The 21,607-nt window shown below is 44.5% G+C and overlaps 1 long non-coding RNA gene across 1 annotated transcript in view; it reads right to left on the reverse strand.

Annotated features, from left to right (window-relative positions):
- The window catches only part of LOC136367534 (uncharacterized), a 313,961-nt gene extending 292,682 nt beyond the window's left edge, over positions 1-21,279 (reverse strand). Inside the window, exon 1 of the long non-coding RNA XR_010744703.1 lies at positions 21,267-21,279. This is a non-coding gene — a long non-coding RNA (uncharacterized lncRNA). The remainder of the gene's footprint in view (positions 1-21,266) is intronic.
- Between the last annotated feature and the right edge of the window lie 328 nt (positions 21,280-21,607).

Below are 21,607 nucleotides of genomic sequence, written 5' to 3' on the forward strand. Positions count from 1 at the left end.
AACCCTGCAATTTGTCAAAGACACTACAGCTCCCTGGAAAGAATGAGATAGTATTTCTGAGTATTTGTGCTCATGGAGAATTAGAGATCCTTGTCAGGAGTGGAAAATGGAATCGTTCTGGTTTTTAATCCTGAGCAGCAAGTCATTTTAACAGCAAGGTTTCTACAAAATCATTTTTCTTGACCTGAAAGGGTACACACATACAGCCTCCAACAAATGTGAAAAGAGTTAAGTCAGTATAGATGCTCCATTCAAGGCCCTCCTGAACAGAGATGCCAGCACTACATAAAGACAGGTATTCATAGCATCCTCTTAGAGCAATTCCAGCCATCCAGCTTGGACATTATTCACAGCAGCTAAACTCAGAAACACAAGTTTCCTCTACAGTCCCTGGAGCGAGGAGACCGACCAAGCACAGAAGTGACAACCCATGCTAGACTAGAGTGGGATGGGCTGAGTGAGGACCACTGCTCCCTGACACGAACCTTTTTGAGATAAAGGTCAGTGACCTGTGTGCAACAGACCTCACACAAGAAAACCAGCTGAAACCAGCTAACAGGCTATAATCAGGCACTTTAGGCAGCTCTGAAATTAAATGACCAAAACATCATATGTCCTTTTCTCTGGCTGCTGGGGTGAAGAAAGAATCAGAATTGCAATAAACTTTTGCTTTTACTATTTAAGGATGAACTGACAAAAAGCACTCAGTACAAATCCAGATCCCAGTTTCCTTCTAGGGCTCCCCAAACATGTATTTCACCTGCTTGTTCATGCACACCCAAAAAGCTGAAAACACTAACTTTGATCTAGCATGAAACTCATTACAGAAGGAAGACTAAGCTTCATTTTTCAGTTTTCACAACCCCATCTCTCTGTAGAATCTGCAGCTATGATACATACATAACCCACACTTCTCTGTTTTTCCAAGTAGAAGCAAACTGCCAGAAGTACTTTCTGCCCCTCATTATGAAAGTTAGTACTAAACTCTGTTACTTACACATGGAATCATAGGACATTAAGGGTTGGAAGGGGACCCTAAGGATCATCCAGTCCCAGCCTTCCTTCCATGAACAGGCACACTTTCCACTAGGCCAGGTTGTGCAAGGCCTTATTCAGCTTGGCATTGGACATTGCCAGGAATGGGGCATTCATAACCAGTACCTAGCCACCCTTTTCATAGTAAAGAATTTCTTCCTAATATTTCCTTCCTTAATTTCCCCTCTTTGTGTTTATGAATAATCTGACACTGGAAATTAAGACCTTTAACATAGGATTCATATTTCCCACATGACAGTTTTAAGTGTCAGCAGTGGCCTGATAGACTACTTTTTCCCACCTATGCCAGCATGTTGCACATGTGTCCACAAAGCCCAGGTTTTAAGCTTTTGAAAGGTTTATTCAAGAGTCTACACCATTGCCTGTGTATCAGAAAGAGTTGGAAGGGCTGGTGGCACTATTAGACCCCACAGCTCTGTGATGGCTGGAAATTCAGTTGTTGAGACATCTGGAAAAGGCAATTTGCGTCCTATATTGCAAAGGAAAGCAAACAAAGCCTTAAGGTCTTCATAATTTGACCCCACACATCATTCTGACTTTGGGCATAACATAACCAGCCCCATCAATGGGGGTTTAGATCCCCTATCCAGAGCTCTGCTGACCATGATATTTCAGAGAAAATGTAAGAGCTAAAAAAATCAGGAGAACAAATTCCCCAAGCTTGGAAAACCCCTTACTGTCCAGCAAGAATGAAGTTTGACATCGTTTCTGCAGGCTGTGGCCCAGCAGGAATCACAGAACTCTGCCCATGGAAAGAAACCCTTCCTCCCTGAATATCCTCAAAGACATGGATGAAGGAAGGAACCCTTGTACCAAGAAGTACTTCTTGAGTTCATACACAGTCTTATTGCTAAAAAAATACACCAAACAAAAAAAATTCTAATCTTTTTTCTTTCTTTTAAAGCTGCAAGCAAAGCTCTCCTCTGCTGAGCTGCTCCTCTATTTGCACTGCTCAAATACCTGCAACACCATCTCTCTTACCAGGATTAAACTCAGGGAACTGGCAGGGACTAGGCAGCAGCTCTTGCACAGAAAAATAGTTCTGGAAAAGGTGTCTACGTCTTCCAAATATAGGTACTTATATAGAATGATCAAGTTATCCCTCAGTCTGCTTCTGATTCACTGAAATGCACAAACTTCTTTAGATTCACTTCACAGATATTCTAACATCCTCATTATTTTGCTGACCTTCCCTCAGATTTTCTTTGCACCTCAGGACTGATTCTACTAAGAGTGCAGAGATGGACTATGGTCCTTACAATATGAACTTGACAGTTATAGGTAGGAAAAAAAAAAAAAAGGAATATCATGAATATAGGAAGCTAATTTCTCTGAAGGCATAATATTTATATGACAATTTTCCAGCTTTGACAACAAAGTCTCTTTCATAGTGTAGGTACAAATTATCATCCACCATTCTCAGAACATTAGCAAGCAAATGTCTGGATTAGCACATCTAGCTGGAACAGAAGGAACCACAGAATGAATTTCAAAGTTAGAGCCCAGAACACCTGAGCATCACAAGTGAGCACAGCACACTGTACTTTGAACACCAGCCAGTAAGGCTACATTGAGCTAAAGCACAGGAGGAACTACTGTCTTACTTGAAAGTACCAAAACAAAATCCAGCATGACTTGTAACTCAGCAAGTAAGACACTAACTCCTAGGTTGAAGATAGAACAGAAAAAACATGCAGAAAACAGTGTCTCCTACTGAGAAAAAAACCCAGTTCCTTGGAAATGTAAAAAAAAAAGTTATTCAGAAATGTACCTCTTCCTTTACTTAGCATTTTAGCAAAAGTATCAAGGAGGAAAGCGCTCTTTCAACATTACACAAACTTAAGAGAAATCAACAAATCCCTTAAAAAATGAGCACTTACCTAGGATTTTTCCCAAAGCTGGTCTACTTCCCTCAGGCACCACACAGAAAGCCACCCTATTTTCTAGTGGCAATGAAGTTCCTTTACAATCCTGTGTTGCTCTCTGTAGACTTTTGTGATCCTAAAATAGTTTTCAAATGGAAACAGCTGCAGGACTGAGGGAATGTTGGAACTTACATACCCTCACCCTCTTTCCTCCTTGGCTTCACCTTTGCATTAGAAGATGTAAGTATTTGCAATGCTTTATCTTCTAATACTATTAATTTTCTTTTACTTTAAAATTATACTTCCCTTTGTTACCTTTAATGGTCTGTTTGCATGTTCCTTACTGTTTGCAGAGCCATCTTATGAGGCCTTGGAAGACGAGGCTAAATCCCATTTTTGCCTCCACATAAATGATGTTATCTGTGGGGAAACCAAATTCAACTTTTCCAGTAAGAGGAGAGAGAGCATATAAGGAAGGGATTTGGAGAAAGCTGGGTCTGACCAAACCTTGGTAAGTAGTGAGACTTGGGACTGAAAATAAGAAATAAGGTCTGTGGTGGGAAATGCGGGTGGGAAGCTGAAAGTAACTGAAGGTTTGAGGGCTGGAAAGAAACCCAGGGGCTACAAGAGTCAGGCTGATCATGGCCTTTCCAGAAAGGTCATTTTCTGTACCCCCAGCTTTCCATTTCTCTAGTCTCTGTGACTACTTTCCTTGCTCCCACCCCCCTTCCACCTATTCCCCTATTTAAGAAAAAGCAGAAACTCAAGGGGTATTTTGAAGTACTGGATATCAGCACCTGTATATCTTCTTGCTGTCAACTCCTTCACATGCTTCCACCTCCTCATGGCAATGGTCAGGTGCAAGGCAGGGATGGGGTTCCCATCTGGCAGGAGTGAGGCAAGCAGACCCTTCCTGTGGACCACAGAGACCACACACACGGCTTGGGCACTGCACCTGTGATGGTGAAAGCCATGTTGATCCAGAGAGGAAGGAGGGCAGATGCAGCCAAATATGTCAGGGCTTCTGGGGAATCAGCCATGCCTCAGTGATGCTGGATTCTGCTCTCTATTAATAGGGCACCAGCTTCCTGCTCCTCCAAGAGTCACAGACACTTTGAAGTAAAATCAGCTTTTCCGGGGACTGATCAAAATAGAAACCCAAGCTGCCTAAATCTGCAATGGAAATTTCAATCAACATTAAGTTTTTAAATAAAATTTGGACTCTATTCTGGTTCAAAATGAATCGAATAAAGAAATCAGATACATAAATAAGGCTTTTGGTCAGCTTTTGCTTTACATTTGCTCTAATAAAACTTCCTGTAAAATGAGCATTAATTCTAGGAGATCCCAAGTCCTCACTTGTGTTGAGACGCTGCCAAAGATGTCAGCAGTCAGCCCAAAGAAAATAAAGAATAACCAGAAATTTTGTACAGGTGGAGACCCCATCCTCCAGTTCTGACAACTCCCAGTCGGCGAAAGCCAGCCTCCCAAAGAGTTAATGTTCAATGGGCCAATAAAGTGTGATTGATTCATCGATAACACACTGCTGTCTTGTGGAGAGGGAAGGAGCCATCTCCAGAGACAAGCGAGGCAATTGTTTGCTGTCCCTGGTGCCCGCAGAGTGCCCCGCGGTAACCCCTGTGCTCTGGAATACTCACGTTGGTTATTTCGAAGCGGGGTGCAGAGCTGTGCTTTCCCATGGCTGCCACTAATGACTTGCAGCTGTTGCTAATCCGTGCCTCTGATTTCCTTTGATTGCTGTGTGTATGGATGCCTGTGGTAAACAGGCATCTGCCAGGTGCCAGCACAATCAGGGGGGGAAATATAAAAAGTTCCCTGTTTCAAATTCAATGTGACATTGTGCTTGTCGAGAGGCAGCCGTTTAACTATTTAAGGGGAACAGTTTCCTGGGCTCTTCACTGGCCTCCTGGCTATGTAGGAGATTCTCATGCATTTTGGTGACAGCAATCTCCCAGCCCCAGCTGTAGGAAATAGCCATGGGGAGAAGCTGGTGTCTACAGGAACTGTCCCAGCCATATAACATAGCCCATGACATGTGTTTGGCTCTGCTATCCCAGAAAGCAGGGACTCTCTGGCTCCACTCATTCCTCCCTCCTCAAGCACAGCTGCCCAGAGCTATAGAAGGACATTTGTTCCCATATGAACACTCAGGCTGACCTCACCCTGCTGCCCCTTTCTCCTTGACATTCTCTGCTCCTGCTTCATATTACGTGGAAAAGCAGTGAAACACCTCAGCTCACAGTTTCAGGCTAAAAAGAGTGGAGTGGAGGCTTCCCACAGTCCATTAGGGAAATAGATGTCTCACTGGAAGCCAAGGATAATATTAAATTTTCCTGAAGGAAGCACCAGGGTCTCACAGTAAGAAATGTCCCTGAAAGTGTTTCCCCAGCAGGATGCCATAGCCTGTTTCTAGCACTAGTGTTTTGCCTTAGCCCAACAGCCCCTGCAAGCAATTTCTCTGGGCATTTCTGATTCCCCTCCTGTCACAGCAGCCAGCTGAAGATGCCACACAGCTGCTCCTCGCCTCCATCCATCATCCTTCCTCCCGGTAGCCAGTAATTATTCCCAGCTGTTCATTACCCAAGACCATCACACCTGACCTGTATTGTTTGCCTTTCATTTGCACCTCAGGTACAGAAAAGAAATACATAAAGGAAAGCCTCAGAGAGGAACTGATTATACGCCAGTGCTAGAGAAAGGGGTATCCTGCTCTTTCTCTCTGCTGCTTTTGTGGTTCATTTCCTTGGGTTGCTGCTCACTTGTGCATCAGGTCACATTTAAGGCACAACAATGAGTTGAAGGCACAAGCCTCCTGGAGCATTCATAGGTGTCCTCAGCACTGGCTCATTCTGGTTTCCCTGCCTGCTCACCCTGCTTCCCTGAATGCTGTAAGCAGTCCTCAGACTCAGGAGAGTGGGAAGCTCTGCAGAGAACAGCATAGGATGCAATCCCCATCCTCACAACATTGCTGGAGAAAAGTCATGGATATTGAAATTTCCTGCAGTTTCTTTAAGTCTTGTTCTACTTCCTGTTAGAAAGAAGGGGGAGCTCACCTTAGGAGAGGGCAGTGATGGTCCACCTGAAAAGCCAGAGGGTACACAACTGCAGGAGTTATGTTCTCTGAGAGTCAGAGCTGTGTGCTGGCATTTCAGACCACCTTCCCATGCGAAAAAAAGAAGGCTGAAAATGAACCATGTATCCAAATGTGCCCATACAATTTCTACAGCCAAAGCTGTTCACCTTGGCTACCAACAAAAAACTAGGATAACAACTAAGAGTTATTTGACTCATATCACTATCACAGCTGATACTATCCTTTCAGTTTTGTGCAAAGTGCTAATTCTAGCTCCCCACAGATAGATGACCAAAACAGAAAGCTGAGCACCCTACTCTCCTGAAACAAGGCAAATAAGGTGCCTTAGAAATCAAAGGTCTCTCAGTTAAAAATGTTAGGGCTGAGCTTGGTTTCAGAAAGCCAGAATGACAGAGGGAGCTGGAGAGAAGCTGATCCAGGTGGAGAAGGAGAAAGGTGTGCCACAGTGCACAGCCCACAGGAGAGGTGGAGAATGGGGTTTTTGAGCTAGGGGGCAAGGGATAGGAAATGAGGGTTTTGAATAAAGAGGCAGCTTTCTAGTGTTTGATTGCCAATGAGTTCAGGGTAACACAACCTTGTACATGGGAGGTGCCATCTGACTTCAGAGAACTGAGTTCCCTGTCAGCCTTTTCTCCTCCATGAAATAACCTTAATTTTTAGATTTGGTCATTATGTCATATTTAGCTGGTGTAGAAAGCACACCAGTTTTGGCCCCCTGAACAAGAGAAAGCAAAAAAGTTCTCTAGCAAACATTATGCACATCCAAAAAGCTTTCTTTAGCTTAAAGATTGGGTGATTTGGGGCTTGGAGCTACACCGGCCCTCAAGACCTGTTCCAAGAAAGACTGCTCTGCCTCTTGTAATCAGCACTGACACTCCAGACTTCCTCTGGGCTGTAAAGCAAGGCCCTCCACACTCCCAGCTCGGAAGGGGACAAAGATGGGCATTGGCAAAGAGCAGCAGGGTGAAGGTCGCAGCACCTCCCAATTAGCCTGTCAGCTCCCTTCAGAAAGTCACATATCCTTGTTCAGATGTGGCTGGGGACCCAAGGGGACAGGAAGGTTTTGCGTTTCACCACTGAGACTCCCAGAGGTTTTGCCAAGTACTTACCAAGTTATTTAGAAGGAAAACAAGAACTCGTCTGGGCTTCTCCTTTGTTTCAGTCCTGCTCTGGATTAAGGCACCTGAGCTGGCAGCTGCATCCCTTTCTAATGACACAAGAGAGAAGGGGACATTCATGCTGTCATCCCTGCTGGCATATCCTGTTTCTGTAAGTTCCCATCTTGTAACTAGCCTAAGCTAGTCAGCGCTGTGTTTTTCAAGGAAAAGAAAAACATCTGAACTTTGGCATCAAACCCCTCTGGAAACTGGCCATTGCCTAGGACGTAACCAAGCCCTTCAGCTCGGCTTTCATTACAGCAAGATTTCTCAGGAGAAAATTCCCAGAGGTCTAACAGCAAGGAGTTTTCTTAGGATTTACAGTATCACAGACCTGGTTTCTGCAGCAGTAAAACACACAGACACACCACCAATCCCACTCAAAAGCCATCCACAGACCCACACGACCTCTGCTGGGAGCACACATTTGTTATCAGCCTCCCCCCAGGCAAGGTAGGAGGGTGCCTGAGGATGGGCTGGATGCCAGTGGCAGCGAGCAGGCTCTCCCAGGCATCCCTTTCAATGTGGCAGCAGGCAGCACAAAGAACAGAGGGGGCCCAGGGTTCCAGCCCAAACACGGTGCCAGTGATGCCAAAGAGAGATACCCTGCCACAAGGAAGGCCTGTGGGGTCACTCCCCACAAGGGAAAACAGAGGATCAGACCAGATGCAGAGTCTGACCCTGCTTTCCTGCACGGATTTGCAGGAAAGTCCCCTGAGCATTCTTTAATCTCCAAAGTACACTGGCCAGCACCAGGTCCCAATGATGGCAACTGCCCCTTTTACAGCTCCAGGCCCCACAAAACAAGAGCGGGGCAAGCGCCTCACAGTGGACAGATGCACTGCTCAGCTTGCATTCTAATCTCTCCCCACCATACCTAGGAATGGTTATGAAGATAAAAGAGAGGCTGGAAACTGTTATTGTATCAAAGCAGATCTGTGGTATCCAGATTTTGTGTGGTTCTATCATATTCTCCTCTGCTGGCTCTCTATTTTTAAAATCTGAGCTACAAAAAATAAATTACTCTCGACCTGAGTGTGAAAAAGAATGTTCTTTTATACTGGAATCTTAACTTTATCTGATAATGAGACCCAAGTAATTTCCTTGAGTTTCAGCTGCAGCAAGTAATGAAACAGTGAAATCTTTCTTCGCTGATTAACAGTATTAGGCTTCCAGGGAACTGAAGCAATTCTCCAGTCTCAGGAAACATGAGAAATTTGCAGGTAATCCTAACCTCATCCGTGTCCCCTCTGACTCCCCAGCTTCTGTCTCACTCAGTAAGTTAGATTGGCAGCAATGCAGCAGAACTTAACTTCCTAAATCATTAAACTGATTTAAACCTCTTGGGGAGAAAAAGTTTATGGGATTTGTGTTGTTGTTTTCCAGGATTTCAAATCACTAAGGGGCACATTTCAAGATAGTTTCTTAACTAGGAAAGAAGGCCTGCTTGTTCTCCCTTGGTATTTCTAGTTGTGTCATCTAAAGTACATGGAAACTCAAGGAGATACTTTCTATTACCTTTAGTGGGCTCTCAAGCAGTGGGCTTATGTCAAACACCAAACATTGTTTTAATCCAGAAAGAAGAATATATCTCCCTATAAACCTATGTCTGCATTCAGGCTGTGCTGTGAATCCACATCTTGAACACATAAATTAAAATTTGATTATTACATAATTATACATTTTCCACGTTTTAATTATGTAAATTCTACATCTTCTCTTACAGGTTTTCTGATACATAAGCACATACACCAGGCCTCATCACTTGTACTTCACAGTGATCATCAGCCAATCTCCAGTTTTCTTTTTGCAGCCAGGAGACCATAGGCAGTCACAGGCAAAAGAAGACACATTTTGGGAAGAAGTGTTGTAACAGAGACCATTTATGGTAATAACCCATAGCTGTGTTACATAAAGAATAATCTAGAGTCTTTTTAGAGAAGCTTTTTGGGAAATAGCTAGCCATTTTGGTGCCAAATGGGATACAAGCATCTGGTTTCCAAAGGACACTCAATATTCACTGGCAATAAGACACCTCTACAAGTTTCAAGGCTAGCCATTGAAAAAAACCAAAAAACCAAAAGGACACCCCAAAATTTATCAGCCACTAGGCTGCAACTCCCTCTTTTTCAGAGTTCAGAGAATGATGTGAGATGACAAAGCTGCAGATAAAGCTTCCAGAAGGTTTTTCTTTATTTCCACATGCTGTATCCTCTGTATTGATGCTTGCAGACCTGCTGCTCCTGGTGCCTGCACAGCGTATGGTAACTGAGCATGACATTAATGCTCAACTCTTTGGCAACCACATGCCTGCCTATAACTGAAGACAGTGGCACACACTCATGTATAAGCCTACTATTTGGGTATTAATTGGATAAGCTTTCAGAAATAGTTTAAGCAAATTAGTTCCTGACACATTGCACATCTTGAGCTTTCCATTTGTGGCCTTTCATTCATAAGCGATCATCCACAGAGTGAAAAGAAGCACACTTCACTCTAATTAGGGAGGAGCTAATTATCCTCCATCAATTAGATCCTACAACACTTCTCTGTAAACAGTTGCTGGAAAGGTACATAACAGATTAGTGACTGAAGACCTAATTAATAAGGAATAATGAGCTCCTTCCTGCAGGAGATAGAGGAAATGTGCTCTCACTCCTTGAAAACGCCTGGTGATAAGAGCCATAAAACAGACCATAAACGTGGCAGGAGTCATTTTGTACATAGGAGTTTTCTAATTTTTACATCCAATGTGCAGCCTGTGCTCTCCCGGCCTCGCTGTGCGGCCATGCCACACCACTCTGACTGCCACCAACGGGCTCATGCAGATGAAGTGAAGGAAATGCTGCATTTCCCAGCTCTGATCCCTCATCTGATATTTGTACTTCTTTTCATTAAATTAAATATGTGTATTTTCCTCTGCCTATTTATAGAAAGGCAGCAGTTTAGATTTTTTTTTTCCTAATTGGCTTCACATGTGATTTTTTTCTGCTTACACCCCAGCAGTTTTTATGCTGCTCTGTTGCAGTCACTGTCAGTTACGAGTCCCCATTTCTACCTACCACATAAGTCCCTTTGATTTCCAGGTCTTGGCTCCTGATGTAGTTGGATGCTGCTCTCCTGCTCAGTTTCCTCTTTCTTTCACATCAGGATAACTTACCATTCCACTTTTGTTAACAGCAGTTTCAGTAGCTGACAGTTCATTTATCTTTGGGATTATCTTCCCAGAAGACACACATTTACCTGTTTCCCAGGCTTGTTGATGTCTGCTTTTTGAAGTTCACTACTCTTTCTCTGCTCCTTTCACTCCTTTCTTTCCCCAGAACAGTGATTCTGTTGTTTCATGGTTGCTTTCACTCAAATTTCTTTCTAACTGGTTTATCTCCATCCATTCATCCCTTGCAGAGTTAAATTTTAAAATAGACACTGGTCTGATATTTTCAATATTATAAAGTCTGAGCTTGGAACAACAGGGAAGTTGAAAATGATGCTCTGTTTTTTATACACCAAGGTGTCCAACCAAGATGTTTCTCTTACACTCCATCCAGGGGAAAAATCTCATCAGGTTACAGTAAAACCAAATAAACCTAGATTCCTTTAAAAGTTCTTATCTCTACCGGTATTCAGTTTAAAAATATCAGGAAATACATATTCTGCAGATAACTAAGTTAAATCAGTCAATGAAAAATTCTATGAGTGTCGTACAAAAATTGTTCTAATTCACATCAAACAAAAGTCTAACTTTGAAGCCTTTGAAAAGATAGAGAAATAAATTAATCCTGAGGAATTACTGACTGAGGTTACATAGAAATAAAATGAACAGGGGAAAAAATTAAAAAAAAAAAGGAAACCACTCGAAAAATCTCAAAAACCCAGAAAATGCCCTCTTAGTAGCTGCCCTCTCCTGTTAAAGAATCTCTACTAGTGATGTTAACAGTGCAGATGGACAAATATTTCTAAGATGGGCCTGGTCCCAGGCTGCTCCAGACTTCAGACCAAGAAAATTTTGTAAGGAATGAAGTGAGAGAAAGCCCAGATATGATCTGGGAGAGAAGCAGCAGCTACTTCAGCCTGTTCCTCCAGCATATACAGGGTTCACACACTTCAGCATTTTCCTAGCATGTGTGTTAGCCTGCACACCCAGGAACAGGCAGAACAGAGGGATGGACAGTGATTTAACGCACACGAAAAACAGGTATACTGAAGCTTCAGAGTTTTGAGGAATGAGCGCATGACAGAGCACTGATAGTTTTCTGGAAAAGAGAAACTGATCTGAAAAGACCAATATTAGAAAGCTGCAGAGGAAATGGGAAGAAAATTTGCTGCTCCTGTACATAGCAATTTGTTTCTTCTGCTCAGGGATGATGAGTAAGGCCTCAGCTGGAATATGGTCTCCAGTTTTGGGCATCACACTGTGAGGAAGATAAGGACTAATGGTAAAACATTTAGAGAGACACAGAAACAATCAGGTCTTGAGGGGATTACTTTATGAGAAAAATTAGTTTGAACAATGCCAATATATTCAGAGGGGAGAGAGCTGAGATAAGTGGGATGGGTTTAAGAATTAAGTGTTTTATCCAAGGAAATCTGTTTCACATACTGAAGACGAGAAACAGATGTCCTGCAGAACCACATTAGGGAGGGGAAAAATCAGGTAAAACAACAGGAATGGGATTAGTCTGACTAAACACAGGTGTCTCTGCTGTAGGCATCTTGAACTGAAGAAATCAACATCAGTAAAGGCTGTGGTGAGACTCTTTTTGTCCTCAATAGATGACTACAGTCAAATTCAGCTATGCTGAACAGAGAGACTAAATGCCCATTGAGCACCATAGCAGGCAAGAGTGCTGGGTCGGAATACAGAGGACTAGGGAAGTCTGGTTTCATGGAGGAGGTTTCATTCCAGCCAGAGACCAGATCTGTGACAACGTCCACTGCAACAGATACAGAGCAGCTGGAACTTCACTTCTTGGGACTCTCATTCAACTGAGCATCAGTTCAAAGTAAAACTTATATTCAAAATACTTTTAAACCAAAAATGTGCCCATGTGTGCCAAGATGTACTTGAAGTCAGCATTCAAGAAGCATCTTACTAATAAATTAAAATAAGTAAACTTAATTCACTGTGATTATTTATATATTTAATAATAATACACACAGTGTTCAGCTATAATATGAAAAATAAAATAATGTTTCAATGGGAATATGTTTGAGAGGGCTGTTACTAACTCAGCAAAACACGGGGTCTTGTAATACAGACGTTTTATCAACAAACTGCCTGCTTGGGTAGATCCTGCAGACATCAAATTAAACTCTAAGAAAGCCATTCTGAGTAAGGCACAGATAAACCTAAATAAACCAATACAGCAAGTCTCTGATGAATTTGGGCCAAATCCCTGTAGCAGATCAAATCCAAAACACTCAGGGCTACCTCGGCTTTTTCCAGGTCCCACAAGGCACAGCTGAAGGCTGAAAGAAAAATTTTTGCTCTGGACGCAGACCAGTCACCCAGCTGTTGTACCACTGTTGTGCCACCACCACAGTGCCCCTCTGCCACCACAGCTGCTAAAGAGCCAGCACCATGGTGATTGGCACTCTGGCCACTTACAGCAGTGTCCCAGCTGCTTCTGCAAGCACACAGGGCTTGAAGGAGGTTCAAGAAATGAGTGATGCCTGACTCCATGGGTTACCTAAACAAACACTAAATTCTGAAACATTTTTAATCCACACAAGGTTAAAATCTAGGCTTGTCAAAAAATTTCCCTGTGCAAGGCCAACTCTCTTTTTAATTACCCACCTCAGACACTTGTCTGACAGAGCCCAGAAGTGCAGCTCCCTTGGGACAGACAGGGACCTGAGATAACACTGATGAGATGAGTAGGACTGATTAGGATTACAGTGTCAGGAATTTGTCCCTTGTTACTTACAAGAACTACTGCACAAACCTGATGGCAAACCACCATTACTTTCCACCTCAAGGGCACTGCAAGCAAAGGCCAAAATCATTTTCGTTTGTACAAAAGCAAGCATGCCTTCAGATGGAGAAAACATCAATGAAGAGGTTTTCATTAGACATTATTGTCCAGATAGAAGCAAGGCAAGTCATCTGCAAGGCATCATGACCCAGTGAAGAAATGATAGACAGTCTCTTGCCACCAAATCAAACAGAAAAGGGAATCTATGTGGATGCAGGGATACTCTACTTGCTCTTCTTACCCCAGGAATGCTCCAGCTGGGAATGAATAGATTGCAATGTTAAAAACCAAGGTGATCACATCTGTTTTATTTCTGCAAGTATTCACCACTAGAGGCCCTTGCATATCTCCTCCTCTGGGGAAGGCTGCCCTCAGTTAAACCCCTGTGGCTGAGCACAACAAAAAATTACATACTTTTAAATGAAACTCTCTGCTTGAGGAGTTCCAGCCCAAATGACTGATAAGAGATGATGGCTGAAACTCTAAGCCTGTGATTTTTCCTGCCTTAGCATCCAACACTCAGCCTGGGGGCTTTAGGTTTGATATAACTTCAGCAATCTCACTTAGCTTTCTTGTCCAAGTTATATCTTCTGGCATCCTTTCAAGACAAAGCCAGGCCAATATTTTTAATCCATCCATTTAATTCAAACAATATCAGAGGATTATAGTTTACTCGTGTGCTTACATGTGTTTATCCAAACTCTAACAGACATGCAGAGTTTTCTGCCGGCCATGCAAGCAAAGCAAAGAACTTCCTCAGATGCTTTTCATTAGTTTTATAAGGAGTTTTGAGGTCCCAATTTTGGTCCTCTGAGGCAGCTGGCTGTGAAGTTGATCTGAATATTTGCCATGTGCATGGTTCCTAGCACGAGGAAAGGCTGTGAATGGGACTTTGTATATAATATAATAATTCTCTTTTTTCCTCTGCCTCAAATGTTACTTCACTGGAGTCAGCTTCTGATTTGGTTCGTTGAAGCCAGCTGGTCATTTCTCCATCCTCAGATATATTGGGGGAAAGAGAGGATAGAGGGCAAGAACTTGAGTGTGACCTCTGCTAGATTCTGCTCCCCTATCCTTATACGAGCAAATGGTAAAAAGTAACACGGAACAGCTGTGGAAATGGAAGGAAGACATTGCAAACATTAGGATTTGACATCAACATAAGAGTCTTATGAAGCATCATCCAATAAGTTTGGGGTCTATACTGCTGCTCTTGCTATGCCCTGAGCCAAATTACTCACAGCTTTGTTACACCATGACTGGGAGAGACATTGCATCTCGATTTGCAACTTGAAATGATGGAGATTTCACCATATGGGCCAGAAAAACTGTTCCAAGAGTAACAATTTTAGTTACAAATTGGGTCTGGTTTCTAGTCTGGCCATGCACCATGTGTGGTGGATAATGCTCCATAAGAGTCTTTTCTACTCTAAGCTTGCCATTATTAAACCTGTTGGGTACTACATGCCCTGGGTTTGGCATTTGTGGACTAAATTCCTCCAGACGGTCTCACTGGGACAAGAAAAAGTGCCAAATCCTTCCTGAGTAGCGACTCATGGTCAAGTATGACCAATGGCATCTCCACTGCTGCAGAGGACACAGCCATCCCATAGCACCCAAAGTTCTACCCTGCTCCAGAATTAAAGCCCAGAATGTGGTGTGGCCAGATGCTTCACCAAGCTGGCTGTCCTGGGTTGTAGTATAGGATGTGCACAAAGTATTCTATCAGTCTTCATAAATTAATAAATCCAATTGTTGGAGCAGTGCTTTTCCCAGGGCCCCCTCCCTCTGGGGTGCCTTCAGTTAATGGCCCATCAATGCCTTGCTGCATGACTCATAGCTCCTGGAGGGAGTTATCTATCTCTCTTTAATGGGTCATCAAGGACCTCCTGTATGACTCATCACCCCATTGGGAGATGCTCCACCCAGGGGGAGGAGCCAAGCATTCTCACCTGGATATAAGCTGGGATTTCAGATAGTACAAGTAGTCCTTACTCACTGGATTCCCAGAGGACCAGAGCTATCAGACTTTTCTACAAGATCACTGTTGCAGGAAGACCACCTCACCTGGACTGCTTCCAGCACCCTGCTCAGGTTGTATTCTGACTCTGTCAGTGGTCTTCCATATTATTTGGTTTATTTTATTTTACCTTTTTCCCCTTTTCTTCTCATTAAATTGTATTTCTGACTTGGAGCCTCTCACTCATTTTTCTTTCAAACCACTACACTGGCCTCCTGATGAGAGCAGCAAAGTAGGGATGCAGTGGCCACCAGGAGCTGGCTGTGCCCAGCAGCAACACTGCTGCCCCCACGCTGCAGCCTCCTCATGCACAAGCCCAAAAGCTTACAGGTACACCTCTCCTGCTGCTTACTGGGGACAAACTGGGGCAAAACAGGGGCTCATCCAATCCAGATGGACCTCAGTAGTTGTGCAGTACCATGGTATATGCCCAGGAAGGGAAAGTTTGGCCTGTCTGTATGTGGCAGGTGTGGAAATGGTATGTATCTCACCTTGTGAAAGTCACTGCTCTGCTTTTTGTGTACCTTTCACCACCTTAGTCTCCTCTACACTCCTCCAGGAGTGTTTTGACTTCACCTCTGTCCAATTTTGTACCTCCCCAGTGATCAAAAAGCATAGCAAACCTATCATGGCAAAGATAGATTCACCTTCAGAGCAGGGAAGTATTTCACCACAATCCCCTCATAAGGCTGTCTGACTCACCAGCAGCCCCAGTTCACCTCTCACATCCCCACCTGAGTGCACAGTCAGCTCCCCTAGGGTCACACACACATCACCTTCCTGTGTCCAAACAAACATCCTGACTCCAGTGAAGGGGACTGTCATCTCTAATTCCCTTGTAACAGTCTTTAAAACGTTATAGATGGATAAACAGTCACCACATTTTTAAGGCCATTACACATTTTTCCCTTTTTAACAAGAGATCATTAACCTTGTTTTAAAAATACACTGGTTGGAGAGCAGTAGCTTGAGTGTTGTATTCCTGTTTGGCTACATGCACTGCCCTTGGTGCCAGCAGTTTGCATCTTATCAAGGATTTAAGCTCTTCTGGGATGATGGCAAGGCTTTTTCTGATGGCTAAAAGCAAGGGTCACTCCAAGTAATTACTACAGCTGCCCCCAAAGACACCAGCAGCAGCAATGATTTATCACTGTTGGCACCATGACTCCCTGAGATGCCAGGGAACAAAAAAGACTGAAGGAATAGTAATGAGACACCTGCAGTATTTCTAGGCATCCTGCTTTCAGCAGCTGAAGACCTCTTAGTGGGTCTCCCTACAAAGCTTCAGGTTGGGAAGAAGCCACAGAAAAAGAGGATATAAGGAAAAGTCATTGTGTAATGTGCTGTTTCCATTGCAGATCTTGCAAGATGCTGTTTGGGGGGGGGAGGGAAGAAGCCTGCTATGTGATAACAGGATGCAAAGGTGGCTCTTGTCAAGGGTATTTAGAGACACAGGAGAAAGGTTTGAGTACCTGTAACATATTATACTGGGATGAATGGGCCACAGCAGCAGCACACACTAAGAAGCTCCAGGAAGCTTTCTGAAAGTGTTTCCAAGATAAAAATATTATCTTCATCATGTTATTTTGAAGCAGTAAAAGTACTCACAAGTTTTATTGTGAAATTTTGGCCTAATCAGAATTTATAGAAACTTCTTTAATTTCTGTAGAAAATGCACAGATTTTCACCTGTAAACTCAAGAAAGTCCATTTATAAGTTAATCTTAATTGCAATTCTATTAATTTTATAGAGCTGGGAGGGTCCAGATTTATGTGATCCCAATAAGCCATTTTAAAAATCCATTAATGCCCTATTTTTCTGCTTTTCTAGGTCTGCCTTACACTTCTCCATGGAAAAAAAAATATTATGGGTTGTGGTCCATCATTATTAGGGGACCCTGAAGCACTCAAAAGTATAAAAATAAATAAATTTTCTCCCTTTTTATTGATATTGCTGCAGATTCGTCAGCAGAGTTTATCTCGGGGGCTCCTTGCCCTGTCAGGGCCATCACCAGGACACTGTTACAAGGAGTGAGCCCTGCCAAGCAAAGCCAGCATGCTCCGATGAGGAGCCACAATGCTGTGGAGGGAAAAAAACAGCTTTAATTTTGTCAAAAATCTGAAAAAAACCTTACTCAAATATGTTTCATGACAAAATAACCCACCAAAAGCTGTCTTGGCGTGCCGGAGTTTCCCACGGTTGTTTTGTAGGAGATCCAGAATCCAGACACCACGGTGGTTCAGGATTGTGTCCCTGCCGCGTGTCTTTGCCAGTTCAGATGCTCCACTCGCAGCCAGGCACTGGAAGCGAGCAATTTTTGACATTTTTAGCTACCCGTGAACGTCACTAGATGGCAGCAAGAAACTGCACTTGGCAACCCGATGGGCCTCTACAGCCCCCCCCGCCCCCCCGAGTGCCTCCAGCTTCCTCTCGCCTGGGGGCAGGGGCAAGTTCTGGGGGCTGGGAACTCGCTTTGTCTGGGAGTATTAATCCTTTTTACCCGGGACACCAGTCCCTCAGGATACAGCTTGCTGCCCATCACAGTACAGCAGCTTTACAAACCCAACAGCATCCTTAACACACAATAAGACCACAGATAAATCCCAAACCCTCACAAGTTTCACAATGCAAGCGAGCGCTACCTTTCCAAGAAGCTGGAGGGGTGTTCCCATTTCCAAATTCTTTTTATGCCCTTTTTATCACGCCTGCCTCATATCACTTCTTTCTTTCCCAACAGTGAGTGTTGTACATCCGGGTGGCAGAGAGGGATCTGCTGGAAAAGTCTTCAGCCAGATGTATCTCCAGTCCATCCCAAGTCAGGACCTCCAGGAAATGCCTCCTCAAGAGCATCTTTCCTCCACTGGCTCCTGGTTTCCTTAGCAGATGCTTTCTCAAGCTGTGCTTACCACAGCACAGGTCACACACATTTGGTGTCAGCAGAGTGCTCTGCACTGTGCTTTCTGAAAACCTTCCTCACCACATATCTGTCCTTGGCCTTCCATACCCACCCACTATCTCTGTCTTTTCCCCTCTGATGGAGCTGTTTTCTCCCAATGATAATTTGGAGCTGCTTTTCAGGGTGTTCCCACACACACTTCTCTTTCAGCTCTTAGGCCTCTGTTTCTTTTACCAAACTCTCTTTTTGCTTTATTTTCTTTTAGAGCCAAGTTTTTACATAAGTGTGCTGATGTGCATGACAGAATTGTCTCTGGCTGTCCCAGCTCATCCCTCTGTCCTGACATACCTACTGAGATGCCCTCCTCACCTTCCTGATGGGGTAGAAGTCCAGAGAAAGAGAAAATAACTGGAATAACCCATTGGATTTTCAATATTCACTTAGAGGCCACAGACAGCTTTGGTCACCCACCTGACCATGCATTGTGCATTTCCCCATACCACATCCCATGACAGTTGCTCTCAGGGAGCAGAAGGGCCACTCAAATATCCTGCCTTTGTCAACACACTGACAACACACTTTGTCTACACCAGGGGTAGAAAGAGAATAGAATAGAATAGAATAGGATCTTTAAAATGTATGACAACAAAATCCTCTGTGGCACAAGAACCAGGAGCAAGGAGGCTGCTCACAGCTTTGCTTTCCCCAGCTTTATTTCCCACACAGAGGCACCCAGCTATTCAGTCTCTCAAACTGTGCACTCCTCAGAAGCCTCTGAAAGCAGTGACAACCAGTGGCCTTGAGAGATTATTTTAAGGGCCCTTAGTGCTGCTCAAGGGAAGCTGAGGAGGTTGTACTGGGGTACCTCATTTATCACACTCCATTTTTAAGCTCGTTCTTTAGGTGAAGATCACAAGACAGGATTGAAGTGACTTCTTTGTCTACAGCAGCACAGTGCCTATGCCCATGCAACACAATACATTACATATATTCCCTGTATTTCTTTCTGCAAGCTGCTTGACTCCTCCTGGGGGCCCCCAAACCTGCCAGCACCAGCCTTGTGCTGCCTTGAACTCCTGAATAAGCCACAGAAGGTAAAGAGAAACACACAAACTCCCCAGTCTTATATCCCTAATAGCCACCCCTCAACCTGTTACTGGCAGAAGGGGAGACCATGAGCACCTCTTATCAGAGGAAGGATGAAAGCTAACAGACACCCAAAGCTCCAGTTACAACTTCCCCTTGACATCAGATGCGTTTAGCGTTGTGTGCACATTATTCCCCTTCTCCATCCTCTGGTCTCCTCAGCACCCAACCCCTGACACTTACTCTAGAGCAGCCCACAACTTCAGGAACCCCATATCTCATGTCTCCTCTACAGCCTGCCCTGACACAGGTGCCTGAAGCAGGAGCCAGGACGTGCCCTAGCAACCCTTCTGCAGCCAGGACTTGCCTGGGCAGGTCTGGGGTGTGAGTTGGGAGGGGCAGCATCCCCCAGCTACAGTCCCATGGCAGGGGATGAGCATGTGAGAGCTGCCAGTGCTGACAGCAAGCTGACAGACTCAGAGGTCATTTTGGCAGACCTAAGCTCTGTACCTTAAAGCTGCACAAACTTGGCTAGCTAAACTGACTTCCTTCTCCCTTCTGTGCTAACACTGCCCAGGTTCCTTCCTTCACTGCACTGGGTTTCTAAAGACCGGGGGCGGGCGGGGAGGCAGGGGGGAAGTGAAGTGAAAATAGGGAGTTCTTTCATACAGTCTATGCGTGTTTCTCCTTCACTGTTAAGGGCTGCTTTTCTCCTGTCTGCTAAAGCTGCTCCTTCAAAACACACTCTCTGACCTCTGACGTCTCACCTACTCCCTGTTAATCTGCTGCTATACCCCTCACTTTGTCAGTGATTCTGTTCAGAGAGCACCATTTCACCCTCTCTTTTTCTCAGCATTTAATTCAACCTGCTGCAGCACTACCCCACTGATATTTGCTAGCAGCAGCCAGTCTTCAGCCTCACCAGCTTTCTATCCAACCCAATAGCAATCCCAGGGAAACTTCACAGGCAGCAGAAGGGAATCCTTGGCATTTCCAGACTTTTCAGAGCCCATGTCAAGGAGAAAATAAAGACTTCAGCAGGAAAAGTCTAACTCTATTTTCTGGGGCCCACTCAGAGATAAAAACCACTAATTTTCTAAAAGGCAAAGTACTAGCTGTCATCATCAGCTGTATTTACCACCTGCTGGGAAGGTCACTTCCTGGCCCTTGCCACAGTGGCTGCTTCTGCAGGTCCAGAGCACTCATGCAGCTTTGTCTCCAAAATGGTACTCAGCTGAAACCTCTGGATTAGTTCTCTGCTTTGTCCCGTGGGAAGGGCAGCTGCCTGGCAGAGGGGCAAGAACATCGGGGATTTCCCTTAACCCGCCCCCTTGCCGCTGCCTTGGGTCACACCTGCAGAAAGGGAAGGAGCAGCAAAGAAAAGTCCCTAGAAAGCCCTTCAGTAGACAAAAGAAAGCCAGGTTGTTTCCAGACTTGTAAAGGCGCCGTTCCTGCGAGTAATAGTGAAATTTTCTGTACAGAGAAGTGTCTGAAGCATTTCAGACACATCCTTTTACTTCCATGAAAAGCAACTCTGTTTTGCTCCCACAGAGCCTCACACATCACAGCTGAAGGGCACAGCAATCCACGGTAAAATCCTTATCCCAGTTAATGGGAAGTTGCATCACCCCAGCAACACAAACCATGTTTGGATGTGTCAGATGTTATGGCATTTGGAGAATATAACCTACTTCCTCTGGCTGAATTTTCTCTTATTTCCAGAAAATCAACCACTGCAGCACAGCCAGGCAGGGGAGCAGAGCTTGCATTCAGCTGTGCTGCAAATCAGTGTTTAACCCTTCCACTGCTACAAAGGGGAAATTGCTGTGTATGGATCCATGCAGGGCCAAACCTCACTAGTTTATTCCATTTCTAGTCCCACCCTTGCTAGAGGTCAGAGAAGAGAGATGAGCACCACCCAGCAGCTTGCATGGTCCTATCCCCTCCTGCCCCCTCTCTTCCCAGGTTTAGGGAGGTGGCACTTGCTCCATCAGAAGCCATGGGCCACCCCATCATCGAGTCAGCAAGCCCACACACAGGCATGATTCAATTTCCTCTGCAACCCCTCCAAGCCCCTTGTTCTCACTGCTGAGAACTCCCAGACTTGGCCCGGCTGTGCCAGAGTGCATGACTATGGTGGATCTGCACCTCTGAGAAAAAGGGTATCCTACTTTCTGGAGCAGGAATGTGGCTCTGCCCAGTGTCTTCACCTCACCTATCCTTAAGGCCACACAAGGAAGATTTTTGGGGGAAGTGGGGGAGGAGAACAGGGAGGGATAAGGACATAAACACAGCCTCCCATTATCGCTCAAGGATCTTCAAGTCAGGTGCCTACAAGAGTTATGCAGCACAGCCCCATCTGCAGGGCCAAGTCAAAGAAGATGTGCCCACCTGAATCCCCAAAACAGACTTGAAAAATTCCCCCAAAGATGTTGGA

The sequence above is a fragment of the Sylvia atricapilla genome, chromosome 1, assembly GCF_009819655.1.
Source record: "Sylvia atricapilla isolate bSylAtr1 chromosome 1, bSylAtr1.pri, whole genome shotgun sequence".
Lineage (NCBI taxonomy): Eukaryota > Metazoa > Chordata > Aves > Passeriformes > Sylviidae > Sylvia > Sylvia atricapilla.